Source organism: Oncorhynchus mykiss, chromosome 14, assembly GCF_013265735.2.
Source record: "Oncorhynchus mykiss isolate Arlee chromosome 14, USDA_OmykA_1.1, whole genome shotgun sequence".
Lineage (NCBI taxonomy): Eukaryota > Metazoa > Chordata > Actinopteri > Salmoniformes > Salmonidae > Oncorhynchus > Oncorhynchus mykiss.
Window position 1 is genome coordinate 4,235,884 of NC_048578.1, and position 19,149 is coordinate 4,255,032.

General features: G+C 43.3%; 1 pseudogene; it reads right to left on the minus strand.

The window, feature by feature from the left end:
* Positions 1–1,718: 1,718 nt before the first annotated feature.
* On the minus strand, positions 1,719–18,831 carry LOC110489461 (annotated as a pseudogene).
* Between the last annotated feature and the right edge of the window lie 318 nt (positions 18,832–19,149).

Consider the following 19,149-nt stretch of genomic DNA (forward strand, 5'->3'; position numbering starts at 1 on the left):
TGGACTTAATTCTGCAGTGAGGGCCCAGTGCAGAGAGTTGAATTACAGGTTTATGTACATTATTAATAACCATAGGATAACCACTGTTGAAATCAAATATATATGTCTACATATACACTGCTCAAAAAAATAAAGGGAACACTAAAATAACACATCCTAGATCTGAATGAATTAAATATTCTTATTAAATACTTTTTTCTTTACATAGTTGAATGTGCTGACAACAAAATCACACAAAAATTATCAATGGAAATAACATTTATCAACCCATGGATGTCTGGATTTGGAGTCACACTCAAAATTAAAGTGGAAAACCACACTACAGGCTGATCCAACTTTGATGTAATGTCCTTAAAACAAGTCAAAATGAGGCTCAGTAGTGTGTGTGGCCTCCACGTGCCTGTATGACCTCCCTACAACGCCTGGGCATGCTCCTGATGAGGTGGCGGATGGTCTCCTGAGGGATCTCCTCCCAGACCTGGACTAAAGCATCCGCCAACTCCTGGACAGTCTGTGGTGCAACATGTGAATTGTCACTTTAGAGGCTTTGCGTGTGGCTGAGTTTATAGAAAAATAGTGACGTTAATGTTTTTTGTGCTGGGACACTCAAGTACCCTGTTCATTTTTAAATCATGGATGGATGGAGCGAGACATGTCCCAGATGTGCTCAATTGGATTCTGGGGAACGTGCGGGCCAGTCAATAGCATCAATGCCTTCCTCTTGCAGGAACTGCTGACACACTACAGCCACATGAGGTCTAGCATTGTCTTGCATTAGGAGGAACCCAGGGCCAACCGCACCAGCATATGGTCTCACAAGGGGTCTGAGGATCTCATCTCGGTACCTAATGGCAGTCAGGCTACCTCTGGCGAGCACATGGAGGGCTGTGTGGCCCCGAAAGAAATGCCACCCCACACCATGACTGACCCACCGCCAAACCGGTCATGCTGGAGGATGTTGCAGGCAGCAGAACGTTCTCCACGGCGTCTCCAGACTCTGTCACGTCTGTCACATGTGCTCAGTGTGAACCTGCTTTCATCTGTGAAGAGCACAGGGCGCCAGTGGCGAATTTGCCATTCTTGGTGTTCTCTGGCAAATGCCAAACGTCCTGCACGGTGTTGGGCTGTAAGCACAACCCCCACCTGTGGATGTCGGGCCCTCATACCACCCTCATGGAGTCTGTTTCTGACCATTTGAGCAGACACATGCACATTTGTGGCCTGCTGGAGGTCATTTTGCAAGGCTCTGGCAGTGCTCCTCCTGCTCCTCCTTGCACAAAGGCGGAGGTAGCGGTCCTGCTGCTGGGTTGTTGCACTCCTATAGCCTCCTCCATGTCTCCTGATGTACTGGCCTGTCTCCTGGTAGCGCCTCCATGCTCTGGACACTACGCTGTCAGACACAGCAAACCTTCTTGCCACAGCTCGCATTGATGTGCCATCCTGGATGAGCTGCACTACCTGAGCCACTTGTGTGGGTTGTAGACTCCGTTTCATGCTACCACTAGAGTGAAAGCACCGCCAGCATTCAAAAGTGACCAAAACATCAGCCAGGAAGCATAGGAACTGAGAAGTGGTCTGTGGTCACCACCTGCAGAACCACTCCTTTATTGGGGGGTGTCTTGCTAATTGCCTATAATTTCCATCTGTTGTCTATTCCATTTGCACAACAGCATATGACATTTATTGTCAATCAGTGTTGCTTCCTAAGTGGACAGTTTGATTTCACAGAAGTGTGATTGACTTGGAGTTACACTGTGTTGTTTGTGTTCCCTTTATTTTTTTGAGCAGTGTATGTTTAGCCATTGGAAATGATACCCACCCACTTTATTCTAACCGAATACCATATTTCTAAGTCAATTTTATATTGCCTAATCAACGAGGACAATCAGTTCATTGTAAATTCCACTAAAATGCCTAAGTATTCACATTCATTGCACAGGAATAGACTGTTTGACATTGTCCACACCCTGCTCCATCCTGTGGATCCTGTAGCCTGATACAATTCCTTCCATATATAGGCCAGTGTACAGCATACTGTAAAGCTATGCTAGGCTAATGTTAACCAGCTCTTGTAAATCGATATCGGGTACAGGGACTGAAAGTTGGTGCTGAGAAGAATAGTCACTTTGGTCCATGACTGGGAACTCTCTAGTCTAGTTGACAACACAGGTCTTTGACTGGGGGGCTGCTTCGGCTGCACTTCCTGTGTGAGAGATGGAACAACACAGGGTTAGAGTACAGGGTCCGTATTCACAAAGCGTCACAGACTAGAAGCGCTGATCTGGGATCAGGTCCTCCCTGTCCATTTCCTCGTATTCATTATGATCTAAAACTGATCCTAGATCAGCACTCCTACTCTGAGAAGCTTTATGAATATGGGCCCTGATCTCACATTGATTAAATGTAATTAGCCCCAGAGCATAAGCTATACATTGTTTGAAACAGAGATAGTCCAAGTTTTTGAGAGATAGTCTGCCATGTTTGGATTCCCCCCAAAATAGCTGCTCTTAGTAGTTTCCTCCATGTCTGAAGAGGACGTTTGGGGCATCTCTTAATGATATGGTCATTACTATGAGTGAGGTTCTTCACCAATGTTATAAATTCCACTGTGTAATAAATGTCAACAGTCTTAATCCCTGGTCTTTCCTGTGTCTGCCTGTGTGTCTCTTGGTGCTGTGTGTGTGTGTGTGTGTCCTTGTGTGTGTCTTACCCTGTTTGGCTGCGGTGGTGGCGACGGCTACCTCCTCTTTGGCCTCCTCCAGAGCGGCCAGCTTGGCTTCGTGCACCTCCTTCAGAGCATTCCACTCCCTTCTGTTGATCAGCAGGCTCCAGCATGGGAGTGATCTCCACCTGGAAACGAGAGAACTCCTAGAGGAGGTGGGAGGGGGGAGAAAAGGGGAAGAAGGAGAGGTGTGAGACAAGAGGGAAGTAGATGAGGAGGGAGGGAAAACATTCAGTTCAAAATACTAGTTAGATGTATTAGATATATTAGATATATATAGTTAGATATATTTTGCTTGGTCTTCAGTGCCATCTAGTAGTTAATGATTCATGATAGAGATGCAGGGACTCAACTTGTACACAAAAGCACAGACAAAATCGATGAAACCACACTGCATCTTGGGAAGATCAGCTGATTTGGTCCTGTCCATCATTAGCTGGGGGGAAAGATATGAATCATGGGATTAGTAGTGCAAATGTACTGAAACAACAACTGGGCTCTACTTACTCCAGCTTAAGCAATCAAATAAACCTAAACTAAAAATGTCCCATTCTGACACAAATGCTATTAAACTCCTAGGGAGCTGGCTGGGTAAAACGGTGTGAGTCAGGATATGGTCCAGTTGACTGGGCTCTTTCTGACTCAGTGTACTACATAACAGGCAGTACATCACCACATGCCCAATGGGAATGCTCTCTCCCTCTCCCTCCCTCCATGCAGTTCTTACAATAGGCTGCTGCTCCAGAACAGTCCTCTCCAGGTCACCCTGCTCCCAGAACTCTGCAGCCACAGACAGCGCTACCTGCAGGCCCACACAGGAATGGTCACACACAACACTGATTATGAAACTTACAGTATGATGATGTCCATAGCAACAAGAGTGCATTTGTTTGTGTACTCGTTAGTACGGAAATATTCTATTAAGATTTCATAGATACTGTTGTATGAAAGGCCTGCTCCTGATGCAATCCAGACCTCACAAGCAAAATGCCATTACAGAAAGGATATTCCACATTCCTCTCACATCCTCTGCTGAGGGCAACAGTGTACAGTAGTTCTGCAGTTACTATGCTGCCATATGAGAATAGCAGCAGGACTTCATTCTTCAAACATCTGTGTTAAATCCCCCATGTCCACTAGACATATGTGTTTTGTTTTGCCGGATGTCTAGCCTGCATTTTACGTACTTGACGCGTAGGAAAGCTAAGGCTAGCTTTGTCAAACAGAAATGTGCATCCTGTAGCACTAATTCCAAAAAGTTTTGGGACACTGTAAAGTCCATGGAGAATAAGAGCACCTCCTCCCAGCTGCCCACTGCACTGAGGATAAGAAACACTGTCACCACCGATAAATCTACGATAATCTATCATTTCAATAAGCATTTTTCTATGGCTGGCCGTGCTTTCCACCTGGCTACCCCTACCCCGGCCAACATTTCAGAACCCCCTGCAGCAACTTGCCCAAGCCACCCCGCTTCTCCTTCACCCAAATCCAGACAGCTGATGTTCTAAAAGAGCTGCAAATCAGCTGGGCTATACAGTCTATACCCTCTCTTTCTAAAAATATCGAAATTGTTGCAACCCCTATTACTAGCCTGTTCAAACTCTTTCGTATCGTCTGAGATCCCCAAAGATTGGAAAGCTGCCACGGTCATCCCCCTCTTCAAAGGGGGAGACACTCTAGACCCAAACTGTTATAGACCTATATCCATCCTGCCCTGCCTTTCTAAAATCTTCGAAAGCCAAGTTAACATACAGTTCACCGACCATTCCGAATCCCACCGTACCTTCTCCACTACGCAGTCTGGTTTCCGAGCTGGTCATGGGTGCATCTCAGCCATGCTCAAGGTCCTAAACGATATCATAACCTCCATCGATAAAAGACAGTACTGTGCAGCCGTCTTCATCAACCTGGCCAAGGCTTTCGACTCTGTCAATCACCTCATTCTTATCATCATACTCAATTGCGTTGACTTCTCAAATGACTGCCTCGCCTGGTTCACCAACTACTTCCCAGGCAGAGTTCAGTTTGTCAAATCGAAGGGCCTGTTGTCCGGGCCTCTGGCAGTCTCTATAGGGGTGCAACAGAGTTCAATTCTCAGGCCGACTCTTTTCTCTGTATATACAGTGCCTTGTGAAAGTATTCGGCCCCCTTGAACTTTGCAACCTTTTGCCACATTTCAGGCTTCAAACATAAAGATATAAAACTGTATTTTTTTGTGAGGAATCAACAACAAGTGGGACACAATCATGAAGTGGAACAACATTTATTGGATATTTCAAACTTTTTTAACAAATCAAAACTGAAAAATTGGGCGTGCAAAATTATTCAGCCCCTTTACTTTCAGTGCAGCAAACTCTCTCCAGAAGTTCAGTGAGGATCTCTGAATGATCCAATGTTGACCTAAATGACTAATGATGATAAATACAATCCACCTGTGTGTAATCAAGTCTCCGTATAAATGCACCTGCACTGTGATAGTCTCAAAGGTCCGTTAAAAGCGCAGAGAGCATCATGAAGAACAAGGAACACACCAGGCAGGTCCGAGATACTGTTGTGAAGAAGTTTAAAGCCGGATTTGTATACAAAAAGACTTCCCAAGCTTTAAACATCCCAAGGAGCACTGTGCAAGCGATAATATTGAAATGGAAGGAGTATCAGACCACTGCAAATCTACCAAGACCTGGCCGTCCCTCTAAACTTTCAGCTCATACAAGGAGAAGACTGATCAGAGATGCAGCCAAGAGGCCCATGATCACTCTGGATGAACTGCAGAGATCTACAGCTGAGGTGGGAGACTCTGTCCATAGGACAACAATCAGTCGTATATTGCACAAATCTGGCCTTTATGGAAGAGTGGCAAGAAGAAAGCCATTTCTTAAAGATATCCATAAAAAGTGTCGTTTAAAGTTTGCCACAAGCCACCTGGGAGACACACCAAACATGTGGAAGAAGGTGCTCTGGTCAGATGAAACCAAAATTGAACTTTTTGGCAACAATGCAAAACGTTATGTTTGGCGTAAAAGCAACACAGCTCATCACCCTGAACACACCATCCCCACTGTCAAACATGGTGGTGGCAGCATCATGGTTTGGGCCTGCTTTTCTTCAGCAGGGACATGGAAGATGGTTAAAATTGATGGGAAGATGGATGGAGCCAAATACAGGACCATTCTGGAAGAAAACCTGATGGAGTCTGCAAAAGACCTGAGACTGGGACGGAGATTTGTCTTCCAACAAGACAATGACCCAAAACATAAAGCAAAATCTACAATGGAATGGTTCAAAAATAAACATATCCAGGTGTTAGAATGGCCAAGCCAAAGTCCAGACCTGAATCCAATCGAGAATCTGTGGAAAGAACTGAACTGCTGTTCACAAATGCTCTCCATCCAACCTCACTGAGCTCGAGCTGTTTTGCAAGGAGGAATGGGAAAAAATGTCAGTCTCTCGATGTGCAAAACTGATAGAGACATACCCCAAGCGACTTAAAGCTGTAATCGCAGCAAAAGGTGGCGCTACAAAGTATTAACTTAAGGTGGCTGAATAATTTTGCACGCCCAATTTTTCAGTTTTTGATTTGTTAAAAAAGTTTGAAATATCCAATAAATGTCGTTCCACTTCATGATTGTGTCCCACTTGTTGTTGATTCTTCACAAAAAAATACAGTTTTATATCTTTATGTTTGAAGCCTGAAATGTGGCAAAAGGTCCCAAAGTTCAATGGGGCCGAATACTTTCGCAAGGCACTGTATCAATGATGTCGCTCTTGCTGCTGGTGATTCTCTGATCCACCTCTACGCAGACGACACCATTCTGTATACATCTGGCCCTTCTTTGGACACTGTGCTAATTAACTAACCTCCAAACGAGCTTCAACGCCATACAACAGTCCTTCCGTGGCCTCCAACTGCTTTTAAATGCTAGTAAAACTAAATGCATGCTCTTCAACCGATTGCTACCTGCACCTTCCCACCAGACTAGCATCACTACTCTGGACGGTTCTGACTTAGAATATGTGGACAACTACAAATACCTAGGTGTCTGGTTAGACTGTAAACTCTCCTTCCAGACTCACACTAAGCATCTCCAATCCAAAATTAAATCTAGAATTGGCTTCTTATTTTGCAACAAGCCTCCTTCACTCATGCTGTCTAACATACCCTCTAAAACTGACTATTCTACCAATCCTTGACTTCGGCGATGTCATTTACAAAATAGCCTCCAACACTCTACTCAGCAAACTGGATGTAGTCTATCACAGTGCCATCCGTTTTGTCACCAAAGCCCCATATACCACCCACCACTGTGACATGTATGCTCTCGTTGGCTGGCCCTCACTACATATTCATCATCAAACCCACTGGCTTCAGGTCATCTATACGTTTTTGCTAGGTAAATCCCCTCCTTATCTCACGCTAGCAACACCCACCTGTAGCACACACTCCAGCAGGTATATTTCACTGGTCACCCCCAAAGCCAACACTTCCTTTGCCCACCTTTCCTTCCAGTTCTCTGCTGCTAATGACTGAAACGAATTGCAAAAATCACTGAAGCTGGTGTCTTATATCTCCCTCTCTAACTTTAAGCATCAGCTGTCAGAGCAGCTTACCGATCACTGCAGCTGTACACAGTCCATCTGTAAATGGCACACCCAACTACCTCATCCCCATATTATTACTTACCCTCTTGCTCTTTTGCACCTCAGTATCTGTACTTGCACATCATCATCTGAACATCTATCACTTCAGTGTTAATGCTAAATTGCTATTATTTCACCTCTATGGCCTATTTATTGCCTTACCTCCCTACTCTTCTACATTTGCACACACTGTACATAGATGTTTCTATTGTGTTATTGACTGTACGTTTGTTTATGTGCAACTCTGTGTTGTTGTTTTTGTCGCACTGCTTTGCTTTATCTTGGCCAGGTCGCAGTTGTAAATGAGAACTTGTTCTCAACTTGCCTACCTGGTTAAATAAATGTGAAACATTTTCTTTTTTAAATATATGCTTCACTTTTCAACTAGATAAAAGCTAGCTAGTTGGAGTCTGTGTGTGTACCACCTCAAGGTAAAGCAACGCACGAGTGGAAAATACTGAACGCATGCAGTACACAGAGCGCAACGCAGCTTTGGGGACTACTCCATTGACAATGAAAGTCTTTTGCCGGAACACAAAGAGTTTGATGCATTTGGTGGACATGAGGCATTACCTTGCTCTGGATCTCCCATGGTTTGGCGACAGCAGACAGATCACAGGCCGTCATCATCATAGCCCTTAGTATGTAGAGGACAGATAGAGTGTGTTACAGTTCGAAGGTCTGTAGGAAAAGCAGTTGTACAATTGTTTTCTCCTCACCTTAGTGAAAACATAATTGATGACGGATTGTGTTTTAAGTCTAACATGGTCTTGGACCTGTAGCCAAAGACATCCATAGTTGATCTTGGTCTTTGTTTCTGCCCTGTTTAGTCTTTGTTTCGGCCCTGTTTAGTCTTTGTTTCGGCCCTGTTTAGTCTTTGTTTCGGCCCTGTTTAGTCTTTGTTTCGGCCCTGTTTAGTCTTTGTTTCGGCCCTGTTTAGTCTTTGTTTCGGCCCTGTTTAGTCTTTGTTTCGGCCCTGTTTAGTCTTTGTTTCTGCCCTGTTTAGTCTTTGTTTCTGCCCTGTTTAGTCTTTGTTTCTGCCCTGTTTAGTCTTTGTTTCTGCCCTGTTTAGTCTTTGTTTCTGCCCTGTTTAGTCTTTGTTTCTGCCCTGTTTTGTCTTTGTTTCTGCCCTGTTTAGTCTTTGTTTCGGCCCTGTTTAGTCTTTGTTTCTGCCCTGTTTAGTCTTTGTTTCTGCCCTGTTGTGTCTTTGTTTCTGCCCTGTTTTGTCTTTGTTTCTGCCCTGTTTTGTCTTTGTTTCTGCCCTGTTTTGTCTTTGTTTCTGCCCTGTTGTGTATTTGTTTCTGTCCTGTTGTGTCTTTGTTTCTGTCCTGTTTTGTCTTTGTTTCTGCCCTGTTGTGTCTTTGTTTCGGCCCTGTTTTGTCTTTGTTTCGGCCCTGTTTTGTCTTTGTTTCGGCCCTGTTTTGTCTTAGTGTCTACCCTGTTTTGTCTTAGTGTCTACCCTGTTTTGTCTTAGTGTCTACCCTGTTTTGTCTTAATGTCTACCCTGTTTTGTCTTAGTGTCTACCCTGTTTTGTCTTAGTGTCTACCCTGTTTTGTCTTAGTGTCTACCCTGTTTTGTCTTAGTGTCTACCCTGTTTTGTCTTAGTGTCTACCCTGTTTTGTCTTAGTGTCTACCCTGTTTTGTCTTAGTGTCTATCCTGTTTTGTCTTAGTGTCTACCCTGTTTTGTCTTAGTGTCTACCCTGTTTTGTCTTTGTGTCTACCCTGTTTTGTCTTAATGTCTACCCTGTTTTGTCTTAGTGTCTACCCTGTTTTGTCTTAGTGTCTACCCTGTTTTGTCTTAGTGTCTACCCTGTTTTGTCTTAGTGTCTACCCTGTTTTGTCTTAGTGTCTACCCTGTTTTGTCTTAGTGTCTACCCTGTTTTGTCTTAGTGTCTACCCTGTTTTGTCTTAGTGTCTACCCTGTTTTGTCTTAGTGTCTACCCTGTTTTGTCTCAGTGTCTACCCTGTTTTGTCTTAGTGTCTACCCTGTTTTGTCTTAGTGTCTACCCTGTTTTGTCTCAGTGTCTACCCTGTTTTGTCTTAGTGTCTACCCTGTTTTGTCTTAGTGTCTACCCTGTTTTGTCTTAGTGTCTACCCTGTTTTGTCTTAGTGTCTACCCTGTTTTGTCTTAGTGTCTACCCTGTTTTGTCTTAGTGTCTACCCTGGTGTGTCTTAGTGTCTACCCTGTTTTGTCTTAGTGTCTACCCTGTTTTGTCTTAGTGTCTACCCTGTTTTGTCTTAGTGTCTACCCTGTTTTGTCTTAGTGTCTACCCTGCTTTGTCTCAGTGTCTACCCTGTTTTGTCTCAGTGTCTACCCTGTTTTGTCTTAGTGTCTACCCTGTTTTGTCTCAGTGTCTACCCTGTTTTGTCTTAGTGTCTACCCTGTTTTGTCTCAGTGTCTACCCTGTTTTGTCTTAGTGTCTACCCTGTTTTGTCTCAGTGTCTACCCTGTTTTGTCTTAGTGTCTACCCTGTTTTGTCTCAGTGTCTACCCTGTTTTGTCTCAGTGTCTACCCTGTTTTGTCTTAGTGTCTACCCTGTTTTGTCTTAGTGTCTACCCTGTTTTGTCTCAGTGTCTACCCTGTTTTGTCTTAGTGTCTACCCTGTTTTGTTTGAAAAGTGAAATAATACAAAGGCATCCATAGTTTCCTCCATAGGGCACAACTACCTTCATGTGCCTAGGCCTACTACTCAGCTAGGAAATTCACCTACTTGACTATCGCTTTGCGAGTGGTCTCCTGTGTCATGTACTTGGTCCAATCATCCCAGCTCTCGTAGGTCTTCGATTTGTCCACCGTCTTTTGGAACATGGTTATTTTCCTACAGACAGGAGAAAATCATCATAATTTACCATGAATCAGGATGCCACCCAAATGGAACCCTATTCCCTGTATCTATTCCCTATATACAGTAGTCCAATACTTTTGACCATGGCGAATAGGGTTCTGTGCACTATGTAGGGAATAGGGTGCCATTTGGGACGAACAGACCCTCTCTCTGCTCTCAGGTATGTACTGTCTGTATTATGGGGACATGCATTTAAAAAACATTTGAGAAATACAGCGGTACCCACTCACTTGAAGTAGAGAGCGAGGTCGGTGGCGATGGTGGCGATGTCCATCAGATGTATGACATGCTCATGCTGAGCACGACTTAGATTCGGACAAATATTTAAGGCCTGAAACAGGTACCAAGATAATACTTATGTTATCACATTCAAACTTAACATGTACTGTTGAATCTGGGAATACCAACACATATGTATAATATATCAAATGTATGAATAAGTAATAACAAACAAAGCCCGAGGATAATTCAAATATTCCAATTCCTAGAGGGAAGTATGAAGCCGCTGCCTGCCACAGTTCATGGTTCGGTGATGTTGTGAACACTGAAAGTTGCCTAATTATCTGATGGCTGGTGGGCAGATTCTCCCAGGCACATTCTGTGCCATCAGAACTGCATCATTCACAGTCTAGCTTCTCCAAGGGAGAAACTACCCCTCTCAGGTCAGAACCTAGAGAGGCTCAGGCAGCATCCCAAATAGAATCCTATTCATTACATAGCGCACTACTTTTGACTGGAGCCCTATGGGCTCTGGTCAAAACTAGTGCACTATGTACAGATAGGGCGCCATTTGGGAGGCAAACTCACTCACAAGATCTCTCAGCAGGGTCTTCCCAATCTCCAGATGGTGTCTCTCCAAGATGGAGGAGCCGTGGAGCTTGGCAAGAGGTTTTCCAGACCTGACAAACACAGGAGGGAGAGGAAGATTGAGATCGATTGCAAAGATAGATTAGCCATTGGTAAGTAACGAGTCATTGCTTTCTCAGTTGCTGTCTCTACACTTTTACAGGTACATGTATCACTGTAGGCAGCAGACCTGCATTCAAATAGTATTGGTTTTTCTTCAAATTCTTAAGCTACGCTTGATTGAACTTACTCTAGCTTACTCTGGTACTCTAGACAGGCTCAAATCAAACATTCAGAATATTTGAAGGACAACAAACACTATTTGAACACAGTCATTCCATTACTTCACCTGGTAGAGGTTGTTTGTGCCTCTGTGGTCGATATCGTGGCATAAGCCGGCTGTTGGCCATGGTCATGGTCTCTAGGTCTGTGTAGTAACGCTTCAGGTCACCTGTCTAATGCAAAGATACAGAAAGTTAGGTTAGGTCACATGTCTAATGACGCAAGAAATTAGGTTAGGTCACATGTCTAATGACACAAGAAATTAGGTTAGGGCCAGGATTCATGGAGCTTCCCCCAGAAGCAGTACGGAGCCACACCTGTGCCTCTTATTAATGTCCTTGCAGTGACACCCTCTCCACCCCCACGCCGCTCCCAGCCTGCTCCTATGGAGACGCCTGGCTCTGTAGGCCTCATTAGAACCAATGAAGCATGGACCCACCGAGCTACACAGCCACACAGGGCCGCTGATAATGAGCCTGACGCTCCTCTCTGCTCCTCCTCCCTCTGCGAGTTATGAATATCTGAGGAATTTACTGTGATGATACATCATAGGGACACTGCAGCGAGAGGAAGGGTCACGCTTGGATGACTCGTTACATTACATGGAAGGAGGGTATTGGTGTCAGGAGGATCACAGCGCAGTAAAGATAGACTCTTACACCTGGCCGCCACAGCTTGAAGATGTATTACATGCATCAACTGTCACGGTATCATCATCCATGGTATACGTGTACGGTAATGTAGGTTATGTTTTTATCCCTGAGGGTTTGTGTAATGTAAGGCTTAATACGTCCCAAAGGGCACCCTTTTCCCTATAGAGTGCACTACAAGTAATACAAGTACCTGAGGAAGAGGGTGCAATTTGGGACTCTTACTTTTTGTAATAGAATGCTGTTTAGCTGTAGATGAGAGGAGGTACTCACCATGAGCAGAGTGAACATGGTCTGGCCCACGTTGAAGCCACGACTCCAGTTGTGGTAGGTGATCCGCCTGTAGCCCTTACTCAGGGAGTAACAGAACCTGGTGATGGTCTGAGAGGAACATACATAGGGATAGTTATGGGCCAGCTAGTTATAGCAGAAACACATATCATAAAGCCAATGTAACCAGGGTAGCTAACATCTTCTACATCGGGATCCTATCAAATCATTAGCTATAACCAGCATAAACTGTCATGATTTAGTTATTAAATGTTAATCATGCAATTGTTACGACTGAATTGTATAGCGTTGCTTTATGACACATTATTGAGCAGAACTATGCATCTGTAATGGAAGAAACGTGACTTGGTAACAGTAGGAACAAGAGACTCTTGCCAAGATGCTTCTTCATCAGAGATGTCTCACCTCGCGGGGAACGTGGAACTTGTCCACCACACCCAACTCGTAGTACATCTTAATGCCTAACTTGACCAGGTCTAAATGATTGTGCTCAAAGTCACAGAAGTGAAACTCAAAGATCTCCGACTTGGTAGAGGGCGGTAGAACTTCAGACTGTATGGAAACAGGGAAACAAAGTGCATTATGTAGACTACCAAGGCAGCTAGCCAGCCAGCCAGTCAGCCAGCCAGTCAGCCAGTCAGCCAGACAGCCACAGAGGCAAATAGAAAATAAATGGAAGTTGGAATAGTTGTTTACCAGGAGTGCTTCCAGGTCAGCCTCCTCACACTCATGTGGCTCCTTTCCATCCCTCTAAAAGCAAATAACACCAAAAGTGTTCACCTAGGATGACATAAAGCTATATCAATCCATTTCTGGATTCCCTGAAAACCACTGTTCTTTTTCTGTAAAAAGTTATCTGTCTAAATCTCACAGATGGTAACTAACATTCCACCATTGATTGATTACCCCGTATCTAGTATGGCAGGCTATTTACCATGTTATACATTTGTTTTTCACCACCTGTGTGTGAATAACTTGACTTTACCCACCAAGACATTCTGGGTCTCATCCGTCCTGCACTTGATGTGGTACAGCACCATGTCCTGGAAAATGTCCTTCCTGTTCTCCGGCTTGTTCCACTTGTCATAGGCGTCTGTGTTGCGCACAGACCAGCGAAAGGAACTGGGTAACAGACTGCAATGACCAATGACAGAGTTAGACTATTGTATTTCAGACCTTGGTTCACAAAATCAGTATACACATTCACTATCAAACGGGATTTGAGAGGGGGATGTGGTACAATAACGATTGGGAAGCTATATTTTAAAATGGATTACTGTAACTTACAATGTTATTGATTCATATTTCAAAGGCTCTATAAAGTTATATTATGCGTTAGCTGGCACTATCCCTAATGTAAGAGTGGATGAGAGGAGAGGAGAGTAGGTAGGAGGCTTGACTCCAACCAATAAATAATGCAGATGCTGTCAATGGCCTGTGTTTATTTATACAGCGGTGACTCAGTATCTTCGCTCTACTTCCTCCTCAGTAACACTTGAGAGTAGCATACCTCCATTAAAGTTGCATCCTGCTCGTCAAAGGGTTTCCCCATCTTTCCTGAGGTCGAAGGTGGCCACTGCAACTATTTCTTCCTTCTGGGACAGCACCTTCTTAATGGTCAAGCCAGATGTATCTACAGGCCCTTTCTGAATAGGACAAGGAAACAGGAACCATCTGACGTCAATGGCTTTGCATCGGGTTCACAGCAGTACAAAAACAATATTTGACGACTTGGACCTGACATCCTTGACTTTGAACAGTGTTCGTCCTCAGCGATGCATGACTTGGAACTAAAATGTGAAATACTTTGTATGGATAAGTCATTGCCAAGTGCTGGAAATAGCAGTATCAATCTACTACAATGATACTCCACTTGGCCACAGGACTATAGCCCCTTCAGTAGCAGAGATAATATCTGTTTTGATTGATACATTCACTCTCTAAGATCTGATCCTGTTTGCGTCTGTAACGGTTCTCTTGTTGTGAAGTAGAGGCGGACCAAAACGCAGCGTGGTGGTTGTTCATTGTATTTTAATGAAGACACTATACATGAACAAACTAACGAAAACAAGAAACGTGAGAACTCAAAACAGCCCGATCTGGTGCAAACACAAAGACAGGAACAATCACCCACAAACACACAGTGAAACCCAGGCTACCTAAGTATGATTCTCAATCAGAGACAACTAATGACACCTGCCTCTGATTGAGAACCATACCATACTCACGCCCTGACCATACTAAATAAATACAACACAAAGGAAATAGAGGTCAGAACGTGACAGCGTCGGGTGTCGGCATGCTACTGCTTTATTGATACATATGTTTTGGTCTTGCCCTTCACTACATAACTATCTGTCTGCCATCTTTAATACCATATCTAAAGTACTACAGGTACCTTTTGCTCCTACTGCCATAACATCATTATTTGTTGGCAAGAAGGTTGATTTTACTTCGGGGGAAATCACCCTCTCCTCCTCATTTTGCGTGGATTAAAAATGTCTTACACTTTAGTAAATTGGAGAAGATATACCCTACGGGGTTCTACCGAAGGTGGCAGCCTTTCTTTAACTATGTAGAGAGAATGCAATTTCCCTCTACTCCACTGCAAACTGCCTAGCCTAGTTTTGTATTTCATTTATTTACCTTTGTTAGGGTTTAATATTAGACTGACTTATTATTAGAATTGTTCTATTCATTTTGAAGACTAGCCGTGTTTTTAAAACTTTGTTGTTGTAATTTATTACGTGTTTTGTTATGAAAAGGTTACTTAAGAATTTCATATTCTTGTATGGCCATATACATTCCTACATCCTTCAAAAAAGCATTTTTACATGGTATATTTGAATGTATAAAATCACATGTGCAATATTCTGTATTTCAATCATTGTTTACACTGGAACTGTGAAGAAATACCAACCCAAATAGTTACAAAAAACAGCAATTATTTGTGCATTTGACAGCACTGAGCTAATCAGACAGAGATCTGATCTTGGACGCTGAAGAAGTCATCCTGGGCTGCATTCATAATGTTACAGATCTGGAGGGGAGAAGAGGAAATATGAAAGAGAGGAGAGGATGATCATGGTCACTCAGATGAAAAGCACTGCACGATTAATTACAATATCCACAAAATTGCAATTATCCATCATTTCAGTGCAAGAGTACATTTCATTTCCAGGCTGTGTAAGTTTGACAGCTGCGTAATTAACTATAATGGCTTTCTGGTTGTCTGGTGCCCATGGATACCATGTACAGGGAAGAGAAGACATGGGCTGCATCCGGGAATGGCACACTACCATCCCTATGCACCCTGGTCATAAGTAGTGCACTACATATTGAACAGGGTGCCATTTTGGATGCATTCATTCTTCAGTAAGTAAGGGAAGGCTTCTCAGCTCACCAGTCCCTCCTTAGACACGTAGGTGGGGCAGGCCACTGGCAAGAGCCCAGGGGTCCGGAGCAGGGTTTTTGACAAGAACGGGGGAGATGGAGACAAGAACATGATACTATTACTTCAAAGTTCCAAGAAAAAAAGTACCAAATCAACTTCATTAATACATGCACCCAAATGTAATTGTGTGTGTAAAAGCTGCACATAAATATGATAAGATAATGTCCTGGTATATAATTTGATTTTCTACATCATTGATGAAATTACTCACGGTATAACTTTGATCTCCTGTTTTCCATGTAAAATGTAGTCAATCACTTTGTAGAAGTTTACTTCCTGGAGATAAATGAGTTGCATGTCATTAGAATCAGATTGTATGAGTTGATGTATGAATACATAATTGGACACAGCAGTGTATGGACTCCGATCTGTACAGGTCTTGGTGGGTAAAGTCAAAGTCTACTGTACTGTTTAGTCACTAGTCACTCACTCTGCCATCAGGAGTGTCTCTCAATATCTGTGATCTCCTCAAACACTTTACTGGCAGACCAGAGCAGGACCTATAAGGATGGGAGGAGGTGTAGTTATGGAGTCAAGCAGGAAAAGCATATCATTTAGTAATAAAGAAATATAAGCAGGCCTCATCATCAATATAATCTGGAGAGGTCTTACCTGTCCCCTTCTGGTCTCACAATTGTGACGGTAGCTCAGATGGAACACTCTTAGGATCAAGTTCACATAGTTGAGATACTTCAACAGAGTCTGTAAAGTGCAAAAACATCTACATTCAGTCTTACTTTAGCAGTGATGCATTTCTGAGCTTAATCTGTCAACATAAGCAGGCTGAGGGTCAGCGGCAGACTGGCTGGTCCATTCTTTGCCCAGTGGGCCCGTCTAACTTGTTTTTTTTGCACAAAATTATAATTATTTGGCTAATAATGTAGGCTGCAAGGGGGGAAAAAAGGTCCAATGTGGGGGCCCCGTGAAAAAAAAATGGGCTGGTGTGGGGGCCTCAAGGAAAATAATGGGCTGGTGTGTTAGAGATGCCAGTGCCAATTTTTGGTCCCAGTCCGCAGCTGCTGAGGGGAGTGGGTAGGGTTAGAGAGGTTACCTCTTCATCCTGCTTAGTGAAGTGGGGAGCTCCAATCTTGTTCACGGCTATCATAGCAGCCACCATATCCTTGCCGCTCATGATGGGGGCAGCCAGGACACTTTTGTTCTGATATTCTTGGATCTGGTCCACAAAGTCACTGTAGTGGCTGCTCTGAGGGGTAATCCAGAGAAAGGTTTTTAGAACTAATAAACGACCATCTGTCAATGTGCTGCATCTTGTTACATTGAATTGTTACTTTTGATCAGAAATCCATTGTTGAGATCATTTAACTTGCATGTCACAGTGAATCCCTAGAGCAAAAGTCAAATAAAAAGTCAAATTATTATATGATTATGTAAAAACGAACTTCGATAACACTATTAAACTTTGCTAAAAACATAATATGCTTTTATGGAGACTCCAAGAATAAATGAATTTACTGTCATATCATCTAACGATAAGAACGGTTTGTTCTCTCAGTGTCATTGTGAGCCATTCTTGACTGGAGAATATGTATCATGATGAAACACATCTGAATTAAAAGGAAAGGACATTTGAATAGAATGAAGGTGGGATCTCTTGCAATTACGCTAACTTTGGGGAAAATAGCTTTGAGCTATGACCTTTAGAAATAATCCAGGATCGCTCTAATTCAGCTGAGATTAACGGGCTTTATCCCCTGCAGGCCCAGTAACACCCAGCAGCCATGCCTCCCTGCACAACCGATTGGTGGGGGAGGGGACTGCCTTGCCGTGGCAATCCCACACCACACTTACATATCGCAGTAATGTTGGCACTGTCTTTCACTAGGGAAAAGGAAGACACAGAGCTCGAACCATCCTCCCCCTAATTACCATAAATAATTCTGCCAACTATACCAGGGTGAACTGAGCAGTCTCTCTCAGGTGTTGGACACTCTGTAATCCTTAATATCAGTTGAGTAATCAGATGTCTCTATTTCACAAAACAATGTTGCCTTTGAGAAGGTCTATTGACAGGAAAACATGTCTAATCATGGTAATCTTTGGCTGTATTACTTTGTTATTATTTGATAAAGGATATATTATCTGTGAGTGTTGGTGAATAACAAGGTTCTAGATGTGGATACTACGAATGTATCTGTAATCAAAGGCACTGCATGGTTTAATATGAAAACAGCAAACACAAATCATTTTAATACAGGTATGGACAATGATGGCCGCCCACTGAGGATAAGTAGTAACGTGACAAACATATAAAGTATGAAATTAAGCTTGGCAATCATTTTCAAATGTTAAAAGTATTGGCTCTAATAAAAATTGACCTGGCTTTGAGGGAATTAGTATTACCAATGTGATGGCCTTATGCTGCCATCTAGAGGCAGTAGGCAAGTAGGCCTCTGAATCTGTCAGTACTAATGCTCTCATCTATACAGTGGAATGCAATACTTAATGTTCACTACATTTCATAGAAATAAACATGTCCAATTGTAGAAGATAACACAAACTGGGAGATCAACTGTAAAGTGGCGATTAGGTTCTTACCTGTATTGGGAATGTGATTTTTTTTAAATCGCAAGGTTTCTCCACAATTGAGCTATCGCTTTATATGTTTACCTGTGAGACATCTGGAATGTTAACAGTCTTCTTAGTGGTGATCACATGGCCCACGATGCCAATGTCCATGGGAAAGACTATCTCACTATCCGGCTGGACCAGGCACTCCTCCAGGGTGGCGTCCTTGTGCACGTTGAAGAGTCTCGTGGCCAGCCGTGCCGTTACGCATCCGGTACATGAACAGGCTCATCTTCTCTGACCGAAAACATGAAGCTGAGATGTTTCGTGAAATTGAAGCCTTCTCCATCTGGTGGTTGTCCTGCAGGTCTCTGACCATGTCAAATATGATCTCACTCTCTTCCACCATGTTCAGCTCATGGAAGCTGCTGGTATTCACTTGGGAAGTCTTGTTGTCTTGAAAAAGGTTAGAGATGACCTTCGGGCGGAACTTGGCGTCATAGTATTGCTTGGCGAAGTCAGGGATGCTGTCGAGAAACTTCTCCACCACATCTTTGTCCACGGCTGCCATTTCTCAGTTGCTGTGTGTGGTGTGTGTATCCTCCTTCTCCTCAGAGAGTACCTAAACTGACTGCAGGTAGTTGAGAAGAACTTAGCAGGATGGTTTTAAATGGTCATGTGTGTTGATAAGCCTGCATCCAATTACACATTGAGATTATAATACGGTATGTTATGTTCACATGTTGCCAGACGTATAGGCCTACCTGGAATTTGTCTCCTCAATGAATAACCTTTTGTAGGCCTACAGTACTCCTGGGTGTCACGGCCATCGTTCAAGGAAGACCAAGGTGCAGCGCGGTGAGCATACATTTTCTTTTATTTAGTGAAA